The sequence below is a fragment of the Macrotis lagotis genome, chromosome 5 (assembly GCF_037893015.1).
Source record: "Macrotis lagotis isolate mMagLag1 chromosome 5, bilby.v1.9.chrom.fasta, whole genome shotgun sequence".
NCBI classification, from domain to species: Eukaryota; Metazoa; Chordata; class Mammalia; order Peramelemorphia; family Peramelidae; genus Macrotis; species Macrotis lagotis.
Genome location: NC_133662.1, coordinates 19,735,891 through 19,755,328, shown reverse-complemented (window position 1 = coordinate 19,755,328; position 19,438 = coordinate 19,735,891). Strand labels below are relative to the sequence as shown.

The window sequence follows — 19,438 nt, the reverse complement described above, 5'->3', positions numbered from 1 at the left end:
ATTAGACCCAAGTCTCAAAGGACTTTAAACACATTAGTTTATGTTTGATCCAGGAGTCATGGGGGCTTTACTGAGTAAGACATTGTCATGGTCCTAGCTTTGCTTTAGGAAAATCAATGTAGCATTTGTGTGGAGGTCAGAGAGGAATAGAAAGAGTGGTAGTTTGGGTGAACTATTCTCTGTTTATGCCAATGGTTGAAAAATTTTCAACCAAGAGACCGAAGTCAATATTTGACACTTCTACTGACTTGTCTTAGGATAGCCTTAGGATGGGCAGCATGGTTAAAGGGATGAACCCTACTTATGAGTTAGTAGAGAAGGAAGACCCAGGCTGTCTTACTCTCCTGCTTTAGTGATGAGTCTTCTGGAAAATTGCAACCTCTCTTTCTCCTTATCTAAGCCTAGTGTGAATTAGAGGCTGAGGCCTGAAAGATCTTTTCTATTAACCTCTTTCACTTGTGGTTTGTGTCCTGGGGGAAGCAGATGGGGTGGGAGATTTTAGTTCTTTGCAGATTTGAAAAATATTAAAAGGAAGCCTGGGTATCCCTAGATGTGAGAGATCCAAGATTTAGATCAAAAGAATTTGAATTAATATCTAAGGCTCTGCCACTTACTACTTCCTTGACTTTAGGCAACTCTTAGTTTTTTTATCTGTAAGATGAAGCAGATGATCTCTGAGCTTCTAACTCAACTAGGGAGCTGGTGAAGTAGATAGAGTACTGAAATTCATCTTCCTGAATTCAAATCTGGTCTCAGACCCTTAGGAGCTTGTGACCTTGGGCAAGTCACTTAAGCCTCTGTCTCAATTTTCTCATCTGTAAAATGAGCTGGAGAAGGAAATGATAAACTATTCCAGTATTTTTGCCAAGAAAACCCCAGATAGGATCAGGAAAATCAGACACAACTGAACAATGATCTCCTACTACTACATCTTCCAATCTGATAACCATTAACCCCTATTGACTAAAGTTAAATGATAAGATTGTAAAGAAAGTTAACTCTGTGAACCGGTGTCAACCATTCTGGAGAGAAATTTAGAACAATACCCAAAGGGCAATAAATCTGTGTTTACTCTTTCATCTGGCAATGACATTACAAGGTCTGTATCCCAAAGAGATCATTAAAAAAAAGGGAAAAAGACCCCCATGTACAAAAAATAATTTCAGCTCTTTTTATAGTGATAAAAAGTTGGAAAACAAGGGAATTCCCATCAATTTGGAAACGAATGAACAAACTGTGGTATATGAATGTGATGGAATACTATTGCTCTGTAAGAAATCATGAACAAGTAGATTTCAGAAAAGCCTGGAAAGATTTACTTGAATTGATAAAATAGTAGAAACAATCAGTACAATGATCAAAGACAGTTCTAAAGAACTTGTGTTGGAAATTACTATCCATATCCATGAGAAAAACTATGGAGTCTGAATACAGACTAAAGCATACTATTTTCAATTTTTAAAATTTGTTTTATGCTTTGATTTTTCCCTCTCATGGTTTTTTCCCCTTTTGTTCTGATTCTTCTTTCACAACATTACTAATATGGAAATATGTTTAATGTAATTATACATGTATAACCTATATCAATTTACTTGCTGTCAAGGGCAGGAAGAGAGGGAGAGAGAAAAATCCAAAACTCAAAATCTTAAAAAAAAAATCTATTTTTCAGGTAATTGGGAAAAAAAATTTTAAAAAAGAAAAAGAAATTTAAAAAAGAAAAGAAAAAGAAAACGCTTACTTTTAGCTAGTTCTTTAGACATGTCTTTTTGTTGAGTTGTTTTTTTTTTGTGTCTGAGTCTTCATGATGACATATGAGGTTTTCTTGGCAAAGGTATACTTTCTAATGAATTTAATAGTTGCCATTTCCTTTAGCTCATTTTATAAATGAGGAAACAGGCAAAAAAGGTTAAGTGATTTGCCCAGCTTCATACAGGTAGCAAGTAACTGAGGTTATATTGAACTAAGTTCATCCTGACCACAGGCCAGGTGCTTTAAATACTGCATTCCCTTAAGAAGGGACTTGTTCATGAATGGGGCAGAACTGGGGCAAAGTCATCAGCCATACTCTGCTCCAGAACTGTCAAATGCCAGTGAGGAGACAAAGGTCCAGATGACCAATCTACATAGAACATAATGACCTAGAAGGCTATTAAGATGGAGTGAGCTATAGACTGCCTTAGAGTTAGCTGAGGATTAATGAATTGAAGACATGATTAGGACTTTGAGCTTGATCATCTGTGGGGGGAATATTGTGAAACTTAGCAAAAAAAAGAAATTGGGGAGTGGTTAATCTTCAGCATGACAAAACAGCCATATCATTTCTATTTGGCTTTGGGATGAATTTTAGGATTTTCTTAATTTGCAGAGAATTAACTTCCAAATCAGGTTTTGCTCAGACAAGATTGACTTGAATTTATTTTTCTTCCTTTCTGCCAGATAGTTTACCAGTAAAGCTGGGCAAGGCAGAGGGATTATGTAATTAAATTCAGCACTGGAAACCCCCAGGACCACTATAGACTAGAGTAGTGGTTTCCTACCATTATGATTACATGAGATAACATGTTCAGTGCTTTGTCAGTCTTTAAGCACTGTGTAAGTGATTAACTGTGTTGATTGTAAGAACCATTTTCTTGTGCCAGAAGAATTTGTAGATCCCCACATAATAATAGTAATTGTACTGTTGTTATCTATCACTTGTAAAAATAGATGACAACAAAAAGCTACTTTTTGGGGGAAGCTAACACTTTCTAATGAGCTTGTAGTTATAACAGAAGCTTAATATGTTCATTTATATATTCATTCAGTGTACAGACTCATGTTTGGAGATGTAATTTTCATCCTAGATTTGTGACTCCTTTGCTGTAAGTGCAGAGATCCACATTGAAAGCCACTAGCCTTGAATATAACTGCTTATCTACCTACATCTCTGGGAATGCAAAGATTAAAAAATGACCACAGATGTATACCTAGCTAATTATACAGTTAGAATCATAGAATCATATGTTTAGAGATGAAAAGATCCTTTGAGGTCATTATGTCCAGCACCTTTATTTTACAGATGAGGAAATTGTTTTGGAAAGCACAGTGACTTGCCAGAAAGTAAGATTTAAACTGAGATTGTCTTGATTCTAAATCTTACATTCTATCCAGTATATTTGCTTCCTCTGTCTGTGGGGTGTGATTGGGGCAAATCAGAGAATCTAGATGAAGTATTTTGGGAAAAATTGATCAAAGAAGACTTCACAAAAGTGAGGCTGGTTAGAACCTGGAAGAAGAGGATTTAAGGTTAAGATAAAATATGAAAATGAATTATCTGTAAGTGGATATAGTTATCAAATGAGCTGACAGTCTCTGCATAAAGTGTTATGTGAGAAGGGGGATAGAAGTGGAGAGGAAGATGAGATACATGTTGTCAGTAAGATGTCCTGTGATTAAAATTCATACTTTATGCAACTTAGAACTAGAAGGGATCTTAGAATTCAACTAGTCAATCCCCCAAGGAACTCTCTTTTTACTGTGGAAAAGCATTGATTCTGAAATCAAGAACCACTTTAGACTCTTATCTTTGATAGACTCTTATCCTCTATTTGTGCCCTTGGGAAACTTCCTTGGACTTGTAAAGTGAGGGGACTGGATTCAATGGTCTCTGAACTCCCTTTTAGACCTATAGCCCTTTCTTTGTAGATCAGCAAAGAGAGGATTTAATTTGCATGCAGGTAATGTAGTTCAATTCTTGGATAGAGTACTGGACCATGGAGACAGGAAGATCTGAATTCAGGTTTAGCCTCTCTGATACTTACTAGCTATGTGACCTTGGGCAAGTCACTTAACTTCCTTGCCTCAGTTTCCTCAACTGTAAAAATGGAGATAATTATTGCATCTACCTTGTGAGAATCAATGATATATATGTAAAAATTGTGTAGCACAATGCCTAGTACATAGTAAGCATTATATAAATGCTTATTCATCTCCATCTCCCTCCTCTGCTCCACCCCAAGTGCTCACTCTAAATTTCTCTCATCTGTCACTGACCTGTCTTCATCTCTACCTCTCTTATCTTGCACAAATCAACTAACCCTAGTTTCTTCTTATTGAAAATTAGCATAACATGATCTTCAGCATCCCATTTCTCCAGTATCTACTCTACCTCCCTCCTGTACTCTTTTGTGAGAATTATAGGCCTGCAAAAACTCTTTGAAAAGTACCCAGCCTTTTCCTTCTATTGCATTTTAATTTAGAATTATTTTATTTATATCTTAGGTAGTAAGGGTCAAACAGTGGATTTTTCCACACTTTCAAGAGCAGGCACTTCTCTAATGTATTTATCTCTATCTCCATATATCTCTGTACATACATACACACATACATACATATACACATTTCTGTCTCTATGTCTTTCTTTCTCTGTCTCTCTCTCTCTGTCTCCATCTCTCTTTCTCTCCATCTCTCTCTGTCTCTGTCTGTCTGTCTGTCTGTCTGTCTCTCTCTCCCTCTCTCATTCTCTCTCTGGCATGACATTGCTATCCCATCATATTTAAGGATTTATAATCATTTGTTGTGAAATCGAATAGAAGCCTATATAAAAGGAATTTTCATTATCATCATTCTGCCTGGAGACACTAGTAAGACAGCTGGGTGACTCAGGGAATTACATCAGAGGTGGAGTCACATATTCTGCTTCAGACACTAGCTGGGTGACTCTGTATAAGTGGCTTAACCTCTATAGGCTTTAATTTCCTTATCTATAAAAAGATAATTGGACTCAATGGAATTCTGAGAACTGTTTCAGCTCTAAATCTGTGATTCTTTGATAAAGATTCCCTATCTTTTTCATCCCTTTTATTGCAGAAAAATACAGAGAATTATCAGAAAATCATGGAATTTTTCATAACTAGGATTTGGAGTTGAAAAAACTAGAGATATTTTTTAAATGGTCTTGAAGCTCAGAAACAGACCTGCAGGGCCGTCTAATCTGAACTCTCCTTTTTTTAAATCAATGGAGTATACTACTAATTCATTAAATGAGTAAATTGAGGTTTCCAAAGATGAAGTGACTTGTCCAAAGTCACGTTTGTAGCAAGTTGTAGAACCAGGGTTCAAACCCAAGTCTTGGAAGAGAACTCAAAAAGAATAGTTGTTGAATGTTGACCAAAAGACCTTAGAGGTCATCCAATCTAAGCATGCTATTTTACAGCTGAACCATCTAAAACCCAGTGAGATTAAGGGTTTTGATAAGGGATACATAGCCCATTTAGTTATGTGTCCTGAATAGAAACTGACCCTACTCATGGCCTCCTCTTGACTCCATTCCTCTTAGACCATGCTGCTTATTCTCTACTATGTCCTGTGGATTTTAGTTAAATCTGCTCTCTTCAAGATTACCAGACTTCCAATTCAAATCCTGGTCCTTTTCATTACTTAGATTTGCCATCTTGGGTAAGTCATTTGATGTCCCTAGGAACTTAGTCTCTAAAATGATGTGTTTGGACTACATAACTAGTCCATTGTTGAATCTTGAATTTTTCCTTTAGATGTCTCATCAATATGTCAAATAGGATATTGTCAAATGTGACTTATTTATTCTCATCCTCATCCCAGGACCTACTTACTTATTGAATGAATAAATGGATTCTCATTGTTGCTAGGTCCTTTGTCAAAGCTCTAGGGTTCCTTCCAGCAATAAATATATTATCTATGGTATCTTAATTTCTAAATCCAAGGTCTTTTCCTCAGTTCTTGTTCTTCTTCTACAGGCTTTCCCCTTTACCCCCAACCTGTTTATTTCTGGCTCCCTTCTCTTCCTTTTGCTTCTGTGACATTGCTTTCTCTCAGTTTTTCTCCCAGCTGCTCTTTGGTCAGATCAATATCTATCTTGCAGGGGCAGCTAGGTGCCGCAGTGAATAGATCACTAGTCTTAGAATCAGAGGGACAGAAGTTCGAATGTGACCTCAGACACCTGACTCTTACTAGCTGTGTGAACTTGGGCAAGTCACTTCACCCTGATTACCTCACATCCAGGGTCATCTCTAGAGTCCTGATTTATTTCTGGTCACTGGACTCAGATGACTCTGGAGGAGAAAGTGAGGCTGGTGACTTTGCACAGCATCCCCCTCACTGAAATCCAATTCACATGCTTGTCATAGTATCACCTCCCTGATGTCAGGGTCTTCTTCAAAAATGAAGGACAAAAACATCTGTCTTGCATAGATTGGTATGGGTGTCCCATTTACAGGGGACATTTTTCATTCTATACCCTCTTTCAATGAACTTCTCCCATGGGTTCAGTTATCATTTCTATAAGAAAGAATCCCTGTCTCTTCTTCAAAGTACCATATTACATCTCAGTCACTGTATTTCTCTCCTTTGATATTTCATCAACACCTTTGTCCAAAATGAATTAATCATCTTCACTCTCTAAAACCACTCATACTTCAAACTTGCTTCTTTTTAGGTTCTTCCCTCTTTCCTCATCTAGGCTTATCCTTCATTCATCTTCTAAATGATTCTTCCTAATGTATATGACTGACAATACCACTTTTAGTCTCAGGGATAAAATGCTAAGGATCATAGATTTAGACCAGGTAGGAACTTTGAGAGTTCATCTAGGGGCAGTTAGGTTGTATAATGAATGGGAGTATTGGGCCTGGAATCAGGAAGACCTGAGTTCAAATGTGAACTTAGACATTTGATACTTAATAGTTACATGACCTTGGGCAAGTCACTTTACTCCATTGCCCCCAAAACAAACCCAAAAGAGTTCATCCTCTTGGTTTTACAGATGGTGAAACTGAGGTCCAGAGAAAGAACTTAACCAATTCCACTTTCTACAGGAAGCCTTCTCCAACCTCTCTTAATTCTAATGCCTTCCCTCTTTTAATTATTTCCTATTTATTTTATATGTAACTTGCTTTGTATATATTTGTTGTTCCCCATTAGACTATAAACTGCTTGAGGGTAGGAACTGACTTTTTTGTCTCTTTGAATCCTCAACACTTAGCAAAGTGCCTTTCTCATAGTAAATGTTTAATAAATATTTATTTATTGGTTGGTTGAATTATATCTAACCAACCTTTCCAGTTTTATTTCTTACTATTTACAATCTTACATTCTGCGTTTGAACCAAACTGGATTATTAGTTGTCCCTCTGAACTTGACCTTCCTCCATAAGGTTGGTCCCTCTTCCTGTAATATACTCCAGCCTCATTGCTTGCTTTTCATAGCCCTTCTCAACTCTAATCAGGTGAAAGTGAAAGTATGTACTGAATTGATAGGTTGAAAGTACTCTCTTTCAAATTTTCCCTTGAGAGGATTATTTTATATTAATCTTAGATGTATATGCATAGGCTCTTTGAAAGTCATGGACTACGAATTTTTGCTCTTTGAATTCCCAATGTCTATTTTAATGCCTTGTTTGCTAATGAATAAATAAATGATTAAATGAACGTTGTTACTTCCTTTGTATAAGTATTCTAAGGGATTTTAGAGACCTAATAGGTCTTAATATTGCTGATTTCTTTTTACCTCCTATCAGTTGTTTTATTTGGGATATACCCGACTGATGACTAGTGTGAGTCATATGTGTGTATGTTTGTTGGATGAAGAGGGGAGAAATAGGAGACAGGTAGTTTGGATATATTATTAGTGTTTTTACAGAATTGTCATTATGCATCATTAGGCTACTGAGATGACTCTAAATGCTAGCAGCTGGTATTTATCTCAGACCCAATGCAAAAACAGTTTTTTTGTTTCCCATCTCTTTGCTTGTGCTGTTAATTAAAAACGTGTCATTGGAAACAGATGATGCTGGTGCATGGGGGAAATAAACCAGCAGCCTGTGAAATCACAAGAGAAAAGATCAATATGGGAACAAATCCATGTGGAAAGAGATTTTTTCCCCTTTTATCATACTCTTGAAATGGGAATGTAGAAAATGGAAAAACCATATCTTGAAATTAAAAAACAACAACAAAGCCAGCTAGCCCAAGCATCCTTTGACTCCATCCTTGAAAGTATTATTTAAAAGGAGGCTTTTGGTCTCTGATTTTCTTTCCCCCTCCCATTGTTGTGGTTTATTTATGTTTAATTTGTTGTATGCTATGTTAATAAGTCAAATATGCCCTCATTGGCTGAGGAATGAAGCAATTGTTTTATAGTTTTGCAATTTCTAGAGAAGAAGCCAGCCAGCCCCTCTCATTATTTGGATGAGCCACCAATCCTGCCCTCTTTTGTTTTATCTTGAACCTATCTTTTCCTCTTTTACTACTGGTCTTATCATTTTACAATTAGACTAGTATAATAAGTTCATAGTCAGTTTTTCTTTTTTCCGTTTCTTTCCCCTCACCCATCAATGTATAAGTGATCAAATGTTTTTAGTGGGGGAGATTTTTGACCAGCTGTTTCATCTGTGTGAGGAACTCTGAATGTGGAAACATCTTCCACACATGATGATCTTGGATACTTCAAAATTTCCTTACATGGGACACTCTTATCATCCATTTTTTTGCCTTTACATTGATTTTACTTTTATATTACCAGAATGTCCTGCTTTCTCACCTCTACCTCATTGAGTCCCTTATTTTCTTTAATACTTATCTTAAATACTGCCATCTATGTGAAGCCTTTCCAAGTGCTACTTCCCTAAATTTCCTTCTATTTATTTTGTATAAATTCATTTTTTCATGCTCTCTCCTGATAGAATGCAATCTCCATTCCATTTTTCCTAACTCTCTGACATATACTAGATATGTAATGAATTTTGATATCAGTAAATTATTAAACTTGAATAATTTTTGATCCCTTTATTATTAAAATTTTAAATTTTCAATAAAATGCCAGTATCAACAATAAGGAGAGCATCATACACAAAACTGTGTTGATTAAATGATTTGCTTATGGAACACAGCTAAAATATTTGAAAGAAGAGATATCTTTTAGGTTATGTGAAACTTCCTATAAAGACACTTTGGTTTATATCCCTAAAATAAAACACTTTGCTCATGTCATTTCTATGTGAAAAAAGTCCTTGTGATTTTTTTTATTACTAGTGTTCAAATTTTTTAGCTTGTCAATTGAGGCCCTCCAATGTTCTAGGCTCCACTCATTTTTCAGTGTCAGTTTTTAAAATCAGTTATGAAGAGAGAGAAGGGACTATAAAGTGCTAAGCACTTTGCATATTTATCTCATTTGATCCTCATAACAGCTCTCTGTGGTAGGTATTATCATTATCTCTGTTTTACAAATGAGGAAACTGAGGCAAATAGAAGTTAGTTCAGGGTCACACAGGGGGTCCCTGAAGCTGGATTTGAACTCAGATTTTCCTGACCCCAGATCCATTGTATCACTTACTTTTTGTTAGGTACTGGGAATATAAATAAACTGAATGAAACATTTTTTTTTTTCCCACAGAGCCTATATTGTATACAAATATATAAGCCTTGTCTACATATAACCTTATCCTGGAATAATAAGAATCAATCAGAGGTTTACCGTACTCAATTCCCTTCATTCTGAACTTTTCACAATCCTTGCACTACCACCTCTGATCCTATCTCAATTCTTTTGATTATACCTACCTTGAGTCTTATTCATGTTGCTGCTATTTATCCTTTGTGAGCACATGTGAGGTTTTCTTGGCAGAGATACTGGTCCAGTTTGCCATTTCCTTCTCCAGTTCATTTTATAGGTGAGGGGACTAAGGCAAACAAGGTAATGTGACTTGTCCAGCATCACACAACTTATAAATGTCTGAGATTAGATTTGAATTTAGAAAGGTGAGTTTTCTGGATTCTAAATCCATCCTTTGTGCCACCTAGCTGCTCTAAATCTCATTCATAATTTTATTTAAGTCCTAATTGAACTTTTGTATTTTCAGTCCTTTGCTACCTCTTGGTCTAATAGATTGATTCTTTACTATGTATATTTTTTTCCTTAGAAAAATTCATTGCTGTGTGAAGGATGCTCCCCCACAGCATTTCCATTTAGCCTATTTGTAAATTTTTAATTTGTAGTTTTTAATGGTCTTCATGATATTTTCCAAAGATGAACTAATCTAATTTGGTTTGCAGCACAATCCAAGGTAAATAAACTGAGTCTCTTAAATGTTGAATTGACTTACTTGTTTAAGGTCATGCAATTTATAAGAATTTTTGATGAGATTCAAACTAATTTCTCTCCCTTTTTCAGGTCCAGAACACTTTCCTCAACACCATAACTTGCTTCTCAAATCTGTAAGTCAAAAATTCCCAATGCATCAGCCCTAATCTGTGGGATTATTTGGTATTCCCTCCTTCCCCCTGTTTTTTCTTGTATTGGCAATGAACCCAATCTATGTGGAGATTATGAAACTATAGACACGAGTCTGCAAAACTCATAAGTATACATCATTTCCCTTTTGGAATTTTTTTAGCCCTTTGAAGACTTCAGTTCTATACTGGTTTTTATCTTCAGGATGTACTATAGTTAATCAGTCAGCCTATGTGCCAGACTACAAAGAAAGGGAAAAAAAGTCTCCACCTTCAAAGAGCTTAATGGGGGAAGTATACATGAAAATATCCAGATACATACAGGTATATGGAAAGTAATGTCAGAGGATTAGGCCCCAAAGCATCTGACAATGGGATAGAGCAGGGCAAGAAGGATTTCCTGCAGGAGGTGAATTTGCATTGAGACTTTAAAGAACTAGGGAAACTAGCAGGTGGGGAAGAGGGAGGGAGAACATTCCAGTCATGGGTCAGTGATACAAAAGTAAAAAAGTTGAGAAACAAGAAGTATACTTGTATGGCTTGATCCTCCTGACCTTATTGTGTATATAGAAGACAGTAAAGTGTAAGAAAGGTAGGTAGAAGTGGGGGTGGTTGTGAAGAGCTTTGTATTTGATCCTATAGGAAATGGGGAGACATTGGAGTTTAATTGGGAGTGGGGGTGTCAAAGGAGGGGACATAGGCAGAGTTTTATGGATTGGAGTATGAAGAAAGTTTGCAGCGAGGCCAGTTGAAAAGATTTGCAATAGTCCAGGCTAGAGATGATGAGAACCTGAACCAGTGGGGTGATAGTAGTGTTAGCATAGTGAAAGTGATATGCTGGAGAGATGTAGAAATGACAAGATTTGGTAATGTGCAGTAAATGAAAAGGGAGAGCAGAAGTTGATGCTGTTGTTCCCAACCTATGTGACTAAGAGGATGGTTGATACCCTTGATAGTAATATGTATGATCATAAGGAAGAGGAGAGAGTTTGAGTGGAAAATAAAATTTAGAATGATGTTAGGGATAAGTGGATTAAAAGAACTATGTTGGGGAATAGGAGAGATTTACAGGAGGGGTAGATTTTATAAAAACGTATTATGGAGGGGTGGCTAGGTGGCATAGTGGATAAAGTACCTGCCCTGGAGTCAGGAGTACCTGGGTTCAAATGCGGTCTCATACACTTAGTAATTGCCTAGCTGTATGGCCTTGGGCAAGCCACTTAACCCCGTTTGCCTTGCAAAATCCTAAAAAAAAAATGTATTATGGAGACTATGTACAAAAGTCAGAGAATTGAACTTTTATAATAAATCTTTTCAAAACAGGCAGACTGGGTTATATTCAGTGGCATCAAACTTTAATAGAAACAGTTTACTTTGGGACCCATATTGACTTTAGAAAACCTTTTTTAAAAAATTTATATTGTTAAATTTCCCAGTTTTATTTTAGTTTGATTCCAGCCACTTGGGAGTTGTTTCTTTATACAAACATACATATGTACATAGTACATACAAGTAAAAAATTATATATATAATTTTTACTTTTAAAAATTATTTTTCCAACTATATACAAAGAGAATTTTCACATTTTTGTATGTGTTCCATAGTATTTTTATTTCCAAATTGCATTTTTATTTGGTTCAGGCTGCATTTGGAAATTTTGTAGGCTATAATGTGGCTTGCGATTTTCTTTTCTTTTCCTTTTTTTTAATTTATTTTTTATTCTCATTTTGTACAAATATTTTTTACATTAATAAAATATTCTTGTTTACAAGTAAACAAAATACCCCTCCTCCCCCATGAATATAGATAGACTTGCTTGGGCGAAAAAAGTAAAGGGGAGAGAAAAAAATTAAAATAAAAAAAATAATAGTAATAATTGTAGGTATGGCCAGGTGGCGCAATGGATGAAGCACCAGCCCTGGAGCCACGAGCACCCGAGTCCATATCCACCCTCGTAAACCCAACAGTCATCCAGCTGTGTGACATGCAAGCCATCTAATCCCCACTGCCCTGCATAAACCAAAAAGAAGAAAAAAAAAGACCCCAAATAAAATGAAATGCTAATAATAGTAGGGGTGGCTGGGTGGCAGACAGAGCATTGGCCCTTGAGCCAGGAGCACCTGAGTCCAAATCCGGCCCCAGACACCCAAAGATCACCCTGCTATGTGGCCCCAGGCAGGCCATCCAGCCCCACTTGCCCTGCACCCTCCCCCAAATAATAATAATAACAAAAAATGTGCTTGAGTCGTTGTTCCAACACCAACAACTCTGTCATGGGTGGATCTCATTCTTTATGATAAGTCCATCACAAAAGTTATTTCCATATTTTTCCACTGTTGCCATTGCTGATCGCAACTCCCTCCTTTCTTATTTCTCCACTACCATATACTCTATTTTCTCTCTCCTTTCACTCTGACTCTGCTGTAGGGTAGCTGAGTGGCGCAGCTGACACATCCCTGGTCCTGAGGCAAGAAGCCCTGAGCCCCCATACCACCCCTTAGGCCCAGAATCCACCTGACCCTGTGGTCCTGGGAAGGCCTTCCAATCCCAGCCCCTTGCAAGAAGTAAGAAAGAAAATGTCTTTATATCTGGCCACTCTCCCCCCATGGTCCATCCTCTCCTCCTTTATTCACATCCCCACCCCTTCCCCCTGCTCCCCCCTCCTTCTTACTCCAGATGTCTATACCCCATTGAGTATATTTGCTGTTTCCTCTCCTAGCCATCTCTGATGAGAGCAAAGGTTCCCTCATTCCCCCTTGACTCCCCACTTCCATATCATTGCAATAGCTCATTGTAATAAAAAAAATCTTATGTGAAATATCTTGGACTATTCCCCCTCTCCTTTTTTTTTTCTCCCATTCCATTTCCCTTTTTTTCTATTGACTCCATTTTTGCACCATATTTTATCTTCGAATTCAGCTTTCTCCTGTGCTTCAACTATAAAAGCTCCTTCTACCTGCTCTGTTAACTGAGAAGGTTCATATGAGTATTATTAGTGTCATTTTTCTATGCAGGAATACATGCAGTTCATCCTCATTAAGTCCCTCATATTTCCCCCCTCTCCTCCAATCTCCATGCTTCACCTGAGTCCTGTATCTGAAGATCAAACCTTCTGTTCAGCTCTGGCCATTCCAAAAGGAACATTTGAAATTCCCCTGGTTCATTGAAAGTCCATCTTTTTTCCTAGAAGAGGACATTCAGCCTTGCTGGGTAGTTCATTCTTGGCTGCATTCTAAGCTCTTTTGCCTTCCAGTATATTGTATTCCAAGCCCTATGAGCTTCCAATGTAGCTGCTGCTAAGTCCTGTGTGATCCTGACTGCAGCTCCAGGATATTTGTACTGTGTCCTTCTGGCTGCTTGTAATATTTTCTCTTTGACTTGGGAGTTCTCAACTTGGCTATAATATTCCTAGGTGTTGGTTCTTTGGGATCTCTTTCTTGGGGGGATCGGTGGATTCTCTCCATTTCTATTTTGCCCTCTGCTTCTAGAATATCAGGGCAATTTTCCTGTAGTAATTCTTTGAAAATGATGTCAAGGCTCTTTTCCTGATCATGACTTTCAGGAATTCCAATAATTTTTAAATTATCTTTCCTAAGTCTGTTTTCCATATCAGTTGTTTTTTCAATGAGATATTTCACATTTTCTTCTAATTTTTCATTTTTTTCCTTTTGAAGTATTGATTACTGATTTCTGGTAAATTCATCAATCTCCCTGAAGTCTGTTCTTTGTCTGAAGGATTTGTTCTCCTCAGAGAGTTTTCTTATCTCTTTTTTCCATCTGGCCAATTTTGCTTTTTAAAGCATTCTTCTCCTCAATAACTTTTTGAACTGTTTTATCCATTTGACCTAAGCTGGTTTTTAGCATGCTGTTTTCTCCAGCATTTTTTTGGATTTCCTTGACTAAGTTGCTGACTTCATTTTCATATTTTTCCTGCATCTCTCTCCTTTCTTTTCCCAGTTTTTCTTCCAACTCCCTCATTTGATTTTCAAAGTCTTTTTTGAGCTCTGTCATAGCCTGAGCCCAATTTCTGTTTTTCTTGGAGTCTTTAGATGCAGGAGCTTGTGCTTCCTCATCTTCAGACTGAGTATTTTGGTCCTTCTTGGGCTCATTTGCAAAATATTTCTCAATAGTCTTCCTTTTGTTTCTCTGCTTGCTCATTTTCCCAGCCTGGGCCTGGTTTTGGAGTGCTTCCTGAGCTTTTGGGACACTCCCACAAGGGTCTCAGTGTATTAGGCTCTGTCCTCCCTCCTGGTCTGTGAATGACCGTAAGCTCCCCCCTCTGCCATGGGGCTGAGGTGGGGGGGTGGGGCTGCTGTTCTGTGGCGGGGCCTAGACTGCGATCAGGATCTGAATGTGGTCAGAACCCCAGAGTCCTGTTTAAGGGGCAGAGGACAGAGCTAGGCAGTCTCTCTTCACTCCCCTCCCTCAGCTCAATGGGCTCATGCCCTGGGGGCTCCTGCTTAACAGGCTCTGCCTGCTTCTGTTTCCTGGATCAGGGCTGGGGAAAGACCAAGCTGCTTGCTGTGTGCCCTGAGGGCTGGGCTCCAAGTGCTAGCTCTGGCAGAGGTCCCCCCCCCCCCCCCCCCCCCCGTTCCCCCACTTTGTGCCTGGTGCTCCTCAGGGTGCAGCTCAGGAGACTCCCCCGCTGTTGTGAGCTGAGACTCCTAGTTCCCTGGGACTGCCTCTGGGAGGCTGAGGTTCTTTGGCTCTGGTGGGCCACCCCTCTGGCGGGCTGCCTCTCCGATCCCGGGAGCAGAGCCTTTCTGCTCTTTTCCAGGTTGCCTTGAGTAGGAGAACTGCCTCACTGGGTCTCTTTGTGGGTTCTGTCTCTCGAAAGTTTAGTTAGAGTCCTTAGCTGATGAATTTTATCAGAGAGCTCCTAAGACTCAATGCCTTCTTGTTGCCATCTTGGCTCTGCCTCTCTTTTCCTTTTTAAAAATAATTTTTTTATTCCAATTATATGCAAAAACAATTTTCAACCTTTTTTTTTTGACGAGGCAGTGGGGTTAAATGACTTGTTTAAGTTTACACAGCTAAGTAAGTATTAAGTGTCTGAAGTCAAGTTTGAACTCAGATCCTCCTGACTCCAGGGCTGGTACTCAATCCACTACGTCACCTAACTGCTCCAATCTTTACTTTTTTGGTAAGATTTTTAAATCCACAATTTTCTTCCTCCCTCCCTTTTTTACCCCCTCTCCTTGACAGAGAGTAATGTGCTATAGGTTATATATATGTGTAACAATGTTAAAATATATTTCCGTATTAGCTATATTGTCAAAGACAAATCAAAACAAAAGGGATAAAAGATCATTGTGGGGGGAGAAAAACATAAAACATAAATTGAAAAAATTGAAAACAGAATGCTTTGTCTGTATTCAAACTCCATAGTTCTTTCTCTGGATATGGATGATATTTTCATTACTAGTCCTTTTATATTGTCTTTGATCATTGTATTGCTGATGAGAGCTAAATCTATCATAGTTGATCATCATACAATGTTTTCCTGGTTCTGCTTATGATTTATTACAGAACAAATAGTACTCCATCACATTCATATACCAAACTATGGCTTGTTCATTCATTCCTCAAGTGATGGGCATCCCCTCATTTTCCAATTTTTTTTGACACTACAAAAAGAGCTGCTAAAAATATTTTTGTACATGTGGGACTTTTCTCCCCTTTTTGTGATCTTTTTGGAATACAGATCTAGTATTGGTATTGCTGGATCAAAGGCTATGCCCTTTAGGTAGAGTTCTAAATTTCTCTCCAGAATCAGTTGACAACTCTACCAATATTGCATAGTGTTCCAGTTTTCCCACATCCCCTCCAACATTTATCATTTTCATTTTTTGTCATATTGACCTATCTGATAAGTGTGAGATGAGTGATATCTCACATTTCTCTAATCAATAAAGATTTAGAGCATTTTTTCATATGACTATAGATAGCTTTAATTTCTTCATCTAAAAACTGTAGATTCATATCTTTTGATCAGTTATCAGTTGGGGAATGACTTGTATTCTTATAAATTTGACTCAATTCGCTATATATTTTAGATATATGGATTTCTTTATCAGAAATGCTAGCTGTAAAATTTGTTTCCCAACTTTCTGCATTCTTTTTAATTTTGGTTGTGTTGGTTTATTTGTGCCAGTTCTTTTTATTTTAATGTAATAAAAATTATCCATTTTGAATTTTAGAAAGTTCTCTGTCTCTTGTTTGTTCATAAACTACTTCCTTATCCTTAGATCTGATAGATACACTATTCTTTGTTATCTCCCTTTATGTCTAAATCCTGCCTCTATTTTGACCTTATCTTGGTATAGGGTATGAGGTATATGAATCTATGCCTAATTTCTACCCAACAGTTTTCCAGTTTCCCAGCAATTTTTGGCAAATAGTGAGTTCTTAGCTTAGAAACTGGAGTTTTTGAATTTATCAAATAGTAAATTAACATAGTCATTTACTACTGTTTCTTATGTACCTAATCTATCCCACTGATCAACTACTCCATTTCTTAGCCATTATCATACAGTTTTGATGTCTACTGCTTTATAATATAATTTTATATCTGATATGGCTACTCTACCTTCTTTTGCATTTTTTTCAATAATTCCCTTGCTATTCTTGACCTTTTTAGTTCCTCCATATGAATTTTGTTACTATTTTTCCTAGCCCTATGAAATAATTTTTGTTATTTTGATTAGTATGGTCCTAAAGAGATAATTTCATTTAGATAGAATTGTCATTTTTATTATATTAGCTCTGCCTACCCATGAGAAATTGATAGTTTTACAATTATATAGATCTGATATTATTTGAAAAGTTATTTGTAATTGTGTTTATATAGTTTCTGTGTTTGTCTTGTTTGGTGGGCTCTCAAGTATTTTATATTGTCTACATTTATTTTTTTTTATTCTGCAATTGTTTTAAATGTAATTTCTCTTTCTCTTGCTGTTGTGCTTTGTTGTTAATATATATAAATGCTGATGATTTATGTGGATTTATTTTATATCCTACAACTTGCTGAAGTTAATCGTTTCAAGTAGTTTTTTAGTTGATTTTCTAGGATACTCTTAAGTATAGTATCATAAGAGTGAGTTTTGTTTTCTCATCACTTATTCTTAGGCTTTTAATTTATTTTTCTTGTCTTGATGCTAAAGCTAACATTTCTAATATAGTACTGAATTCTAGTGATGATAATAGGCATCCTTATTTCATCCCTGATCTTATTGGGAATGCTTCTAACTTAACTCTGTTACATATAATGCTTATTGATGATTTTAGATACTTATCATTTTTTAAAAGCTTTATTTAAGGCAATAGAGTTAAGTGACTTGCCCAAGGTCACACAGCTAGGTAATTTGAGGTTGGATTTGAACTCAGGTCCCCCTGACTCCAGGGCCAGAGTCTCTATCCACTGTACTACTTAGCTGCCCCCAGATACTTATCATTTTAAGGAAAACTTCATTTATTCCTATATTTTCTAGTGTTTTTAATAGTAATGAGTGCCGTATTTTCTCAGAAACTTTTTCAGTATCTATTTAGATAATCATATGATTTCTATTACTTTTATTATTTATATGGTCAATCATAATGTATTATCCTAATGATAACTTGCTATAATCTCTTTGCCAATGTTTTATTTAAAATTTTTGTATCAATATTCAATTAGGGGAAATTGGTCTATAATTTTCTTTCTGTTTTGACTCCTTACTTTAGCTATCAGCATCATATTGATGTCATAAAAGGAATTTTGCAGAATTCTTTCTTTGCCTATTTTTTCAAATAGTTTATATAGAATTGGAATTAATTGTTCTTTAAATATCTGATAGAATTCATCTATCCATCTGGTGAATCCATCTGGTCCTGGAGACTTTTCTTAGGAAGATCATTAATGGTTTGGTCAATTTCTTTTTTTGAAATGGGATTATTTAAGTATTTTATTTCCTTTTTTGTTAATTTGACAATTTATATTTTTGAAAATTTTCATTCATTTCACTTAAATTATCAGATTTATTGGAATACAGTTGGGCAAAATAGCTCTGAATTATTACCTTAATTCCCTCATTGGTGGTGAATTTTCTTTTTTGATACTGTAATTTGGTTTTCTTCCTTTTTTAAAAAGTTAAATTTACCAAATGTTTATCAATTTTATTCATTTTTTTCAAAACCCAACTCTCAGTTTTATTTATTTGTTCAATAGTTTTCTTATTTTTAATTTTATTAATCTATTCTTTGTTTTCTCTGGATTTCTAATTTGATATCCCAATTGGTGATTTTTAATTTGATCTTTTTTTGTAGCTATTTTAGTTGCATGTCCAATTCATTGATCTCCTCTTTCTCTCTTTTATCCATGTAAGCATTTAGGGTTATAAAATTTCCCCCTAATAACTATTTTGATGGTATTCCACATGATTTGCCATATTGCCTCTTTACTGACATTGTCTTGGATAAAAATATTGATTATTTCTATGATTTTTTTTGTTTCAGCTACTCATTCCTTAAAAATTAGGCTATTTAGTTTCTAATTAATTTTTAGTCTATCTTTGCATGGTCCTTTATTATATGTGATTTTTATTGTAACATGATCTAAAAAGGATGCATTCAATATTTCTGCCTTTCTTCATTTAATTATAAGGTTTTTATGCCTTAATATATATGGTCAGTTTTTGTGTAGGTGCCATGTACAGGTGAGAAAAAGATATATTCCTTTATATTCCCATTCATTTTTTTCCTCCAGAGGTCTATTACATTTATCTTTTCTAAAATTCTATTTACCCCTTAACTTATTTCTTGTTTATTTTCTGGTTAGATTTATTGAGAGAGAGAGAGAGAGAGAGAGAGAGAGAGAGAGAGAGAGAGAGAGAGAGAGAGAGATTGAGCTCCCCCACTAGTATAGTTTTGCTGTTTTATATTTTTCTGAAACGTATTTAGCTTCTCCTCTAAGAATTTGGATTCTATACTGAATATATAAATGATATATATTCATGGTCTATGGTACTAGCAAGATGAAGTTTCCTTCCTTATCCCTTTTAATGAGCTCTGTCTTTGCTTTTGCTTTTGCTTTGTCTGAGATCAGGATTCCTACCCTGCTATCTTCATTTCTACTGAAGAATAATCTATTCTTCTCCAGCCTTTTACTTTTACTCTGTGTGTATCTCTCTATTTCAAATGTGTTTCTTGTAAATAATATA

The 19,438-nt window shown here is 36.3% G+C and overlaps 1 protein-coding gene across 15 annotated transcripts in view; it reads left to right on the top strand.

The window, feature by feature from the left end:
* TRERF1 (transcriptional regulating factor 1) overlaps positions 1–19,438 on the top strand; it is a 292,412-nt gene that overhangs the window by 163,675 nt on the left and 109,299 nt on the right. For 13 of the 15 annotated variants that reach the window (XM_074236962.1, XM_074236961.1, XM_074236959.1 and 10 more), the window contains exon 3: positions 10,183–10,226. The exons of the other annotated variants lie outside the window; for them this stretch is intronic. The gene's annotated coding sequence lies outside the window, so the exon portion shown is untranslated. The remainder of the gene's footprint in view (positions 1–10,182; positions 10,227–19,438) is intronic. 15 annotated transcript variants of the gene reach the window in all.